Source organism: Tupaia chinensis, unplaced genomic scaffold (genome assembly GCF_000334495.1).
Source record: "Tupaia chinensis unplaced genomic scaffold, TupChi_1.0 Scaffold143351_1, whole genome shotgun sequence".
NCBI classification, from domain to species: Eukaryota; Metazoa; Chordata; class Mammalia; order Scandentia; family Tupaiidae; genus Tupaia; species Tupaia belangeri.
Window position 1 is genome coordinate 83,336 of NW_006203195.1, and position 4,493 is coordinate 87,828.

Sequence of the window (4,493 nt, forward strand, 5' to 3'; positions counted from 1 at the left end):
ATGTTGCATTACAATTTTTGTTTTCAAATGTTTCTCAAATGTTTGCTGAGCTTTGTTTCCTCTCAAGTTACTACTCTAAGGGTCCAAGTCAATGTATTTGCCTGACAACAGAACAAAAACAATTTTTTTTAAGTTTTTGTTGGAGGGAGAAGGGAGTAGGGGAAAAAAAATCCCTGGGGGTGGAGGGATGACCACGTGGCAATCTCTTCTCCTCCACTCTCCTCTGGATTTTGATCATTCATGCAGCCATGCCTGATGTGTTTTTTTCAAGCCAATGGTCCAAGACTCAAACTGCACAGCATGTGGGATCCTGCCAACTTAACCACTGGACCACTTGAATGGCCCTACCAAAAACAAATTTTATAAAGGAAAAAAATATTTCAGAAAAGAACCAGATTCTTGCATGATATGTCTGTTAATGCTTACTAACATGCTGTGAAAAAAAATTTTTTTTTTTGAGATTTTTCACTGTAGGGCGCGTGCGCTCGCCAGACAGACAGAGAGAGACATAGAGACAGAAAGCGAGAAATCACCCCCCGGGGGGGTGGTCACGCCGCAATCCCTTCTCCTCCATTCTCCTCTCGGGATCTTGGGCACGCATGCACACGCGCCCGGCGTGAGTTTTAAGCCACCGGGTCCGGGACACGAACCGCTGTCGACTACATGGGAGTCCAGCGACATAGCCATTACGCTAACTGCTGGTTCCCTGAAAATGTTATTTAAGGCACAATTTGGTGGCATCAAGTTTTGATTTATATTATACCTTTTTCTTTTGTTTTCTTCTTGAGAGATTTTTGCTATAGGGTATGTGCACTCACAAGAAATTAGCCCCTAGGAGGGATGGCCACAGCACAATCCCCTCTCCTCCATTCTCCTCTGGGGATTTTGGGCACATACATGTACATGCGCCCAACATGAGTTTTAAGCTGCCATGTCCAGGACTCAAAACACAGTCAACTACATGGGAGTCTAGCAATGTAACCATTACACCATCTGCTGATCCCAAGAGGACAATTCTTATGGTATTGAGTTCAGAGATTAAGGAATCTGAAACAAGGACCTTCATGACTAGAAAATCGAAGTTATTGTTGAGGTGAGTAGACTTTTTTTTTAAGTTGTTTTGCTATATGGCATGTGTACTTACTGAAGACAGACAGAAAGAGAGGAAAAGTGAAAATACTCCCTTCCCCCCCGGCGAAGAAGGGGTGCCACACCACAATCCTTTCTCCTCTTGGTATGTTGGGTACACACAGCATGTTTTTCAAGCTGCTGGGTCCAAACTGTGTTGTCAGCCATGTGGGATCTAACACCTTAATCACCATGCAGGCCACCTGCTAGCCCAGTAGGTAGACTTTTAATACATAAATTAGAAATTAAATGCAGAAATATGAGATAACATTACAGTTATCCTGAACATCAAAAAAGCCACAGCTAAAACATTACAGATAATAGTGAGGGATATCTCAGTTACCACTGTAGGTTAGACATGAATTGGTAAAACTGCTTATAATTTTTAATTTTAAGGAGTTTGGTGTTATATTTTTCTTTTGCAATATATAAATTATAAATACAGTGGTGTGCTTCAAGTACAATGTTCAAGACTATAAAAAGAATATCTTTATTTCAGAGATGCTTTTAAAAGTCCCATTATCCCCTAGTATAAAAAATTGACAATTTCAAAAATGCTTCCAGCATCGAAATGCTGAATGGTTCACTTAAAACTTCAAGCCCGTATCAGAAGGCAGTTCTCATAAAGTAATATATTATGTTGTATTCTCTAATACTGTATGATTAAATACTCTATTTTTCAAATATCCTGAACATTTTTCATAGGCAAGAGTAATTAAAGATAATGAAACTGGCTGAATATGTTGCTACTCACTTTGAGTCATAAATTGTGCTTGTATTCTGAAAATTAAAATGAGCAGCAATAAGAATAAACATGTTTATTTGTACCATGTAGTAAACACTAAAATCCTAAAAAAAAAAGAGAGATGAACGTACCTTCCTTATTAAAAAGGATGAGAAGCCATAACAATTAGTGATGGCATATTTTAATCTTTTGTAAAGCTCTGAGACTAGTAAAGTGCTAACCAAATTGAGACAAAGGCAGATTCTAATGTTATTCTTTCTATGTGCCAAAACATAGGTCTTTTATCTTGATTTATATAAATTTTACCCTTAATTGCATATAGATAATTTAATTAGAAATGTACTGTAAAATAAAAAGTATAAGGTCATTCAACAGGCATTTTAAAAATCCGTAGTTAGTAACTAAAAAAATCATGTATAAAAACGTACAACATAATTAAATTTCCTTCTTCCTAGTCTAAATATATTTGTTTCACTTCCAAGTGTAGGGGAAAAACGGGTACAAAATCCTTATGATTCAAACATTATAAAGAATCTTATGTGAAATCATCTGAACATAACTAGTAGGGTATGAATATTTTAACTTACTGTGTGTTCTTCCTTGAAGGTAACATTTAAGCTCTGATTCATACAAAATTAGCTAGAGTAACTACCATCCTTTCCAAACTTAAAACAAATTCCATTCCACATAAGTCTATTTCCATTTCAAATCACATACAAGTGCTATGTGATCAGAGGGATGGGAAACACTAGGTAAGGCCTGGTGGGTGGTAACTTCTTCATGGCTAGGTAATGGAATCACCTGGTCAACCTCTAATGGCCCCTAATTATATTAAATTATCTACTAAAGTAACTACAATACCTTTCTTTCAGATGTAAAACAAATTCCATTCCACATAAGTCTATTTCCATTTCAAATCACATACAAGTGCTATGTGATCAGAGGGATGGGAAACACTAGGTAAGGCCTGGTGGGTGGTAACTTCTTCATGGCTAGGTAATGGAATCACCTGGTCAACCTCTAAAGCATGTAAGTCAATGAAAATGTAATCTAGACATCCATGAAAGCCACCAACGTAATTTGTGTAAGCAGGTTCACCACAAGCACTTTTCAGTTTGAAGAAATGCCTAAGAGACATGTTGCATCTTTCCTCTTCCCCATTGGAAGCCCAGTCTTCATGATCCTCTGGAATGCTGCCATTGATGACAAAATGATACATTCCTGTTGACGGTGTACTATTAAAGTCCCCACAAAATATAACCGGTATGCCAGGATACAGATCACAAGAGACATGTCTAATGTGAGTCAATGCAGTTGCCATTTGAATGAGACGAATGTACCCACCTGTGAATATAAAAAACAATAATGGAAGTACTTTTAAAACAGAAGTAAAATAAGAAAAACCCCTCAAAATTACTATATCTGGGTAACATTCAAGATATATTTGTGTAAAACAGTTTAAGCAACCTTAAAAGTTGCTATACTTGTCACTTGTACAACCCACCTTTTGGATGCCAGTAGAGATGGGTGTTGGCAACACATATCTTTTTAGAAGAGTCCTTTGTAGACTGCAGAACTGAAACCTAAAACAAAAAGTGCCAAGAGTTCATTTGGTGTTCCTGAGTCCTCAATTTAAAAAAAAAAATTTATCTAAGACTATTAGATGAACATACATTTTATTTCACATCTTTCTCTTGATGAACTAAGATGGTAGCTGTGAAATTTTATTTCTACAAGTTTTAGGATATTTCAACACATGAATAAGATTCAGTGTAACATGTTTTAATAAAAGTCAAACACAGCCATATATGCTCCCTGACTCCTGATGGGTTGCATCCTGTTACACTGTGTGACTGTAATGCATCTATGTGTCCACATTCTTCCACTGCATGTCAGTTATTAAGGGGTCACAAATGTTACATCTTGTTTCCTTAACCTTACTACTATAGGGATGTTAAAGCTCTTAGATCTGTACTACCGGGATATTCACACTTTGCTCCTAAGCTTTTCCCAACTGTTTAACCACTTTAAGTAAGGTCCCAGCTCACCTGAGTAAGCACAAGCTGTGAACTGACTCAGACCTAGATTAGAATCTCCAGTTCTAGCATTTACAGCAGTGTGACCTTAGAGAGATACTTTCCTAAGCCAGTTCCCTACTAGTAAAAACAGGTAATACCAACCACCTCCTGGGGAACTGCTGTGTGGATTCAGTTTAATGAGCTTATAAAGAGCAGCACAAAACGCAGTAGGGACTCAAAGAAATTATCATTTTTCTTATATGAACAAAGTAAGTTACTCAAAACCTTTGGACAAACACACAGCCTGTTTTAAAAGCAAAGGGAGCTTTAAGCGAAGTAGCAGGAATACCCTGCCAAGTGATGATCTATATAAAAACAAATAGGTGGGCATCCTGTTCACTATACTTGTGTGAACTTGGATAAGTAAATGAGCATTTCCCACTTACAAAATAGAAATAAGAACATCTATAAAGTGAAAATGGAGGGGGCAGCCTGGGATCAGTTAGCTGGATCCTGCTTGGCCAACATGGGTTGGAGTTCTGGAACTAGATGCAGGAAAACCACATTGGGCGTGTGTGTGCCCAAAACCCCAAAAGGAGGAA

The 4,493-nt window shown here is 37.6% G+C and overlaps 1 non-coding gene across 1 annotated transcript; it reads right to left on the bottom strand.

The window, feature by feature from the left end:
• Positions 1–1,587: 1,587 nt before the first annotated feature.
• On the bottom strand, positions 1,588–3,479 carry LOC102476178 (uncharacterized). Its single transcript, XR_003547076.1, has 3 exons — positions 3,378–3,479; positions 2,892–3,217; positions 1,588–2,683 (listed from the first exon to the last, which is right to left on the bottom strand). It is a non-coding gene; the product is annotated as an uncharacterized LOC102476178 (transcript).
• Between the last annotated feature and the right edge of the window lie 1,014 nt (positions 3,480–4,493).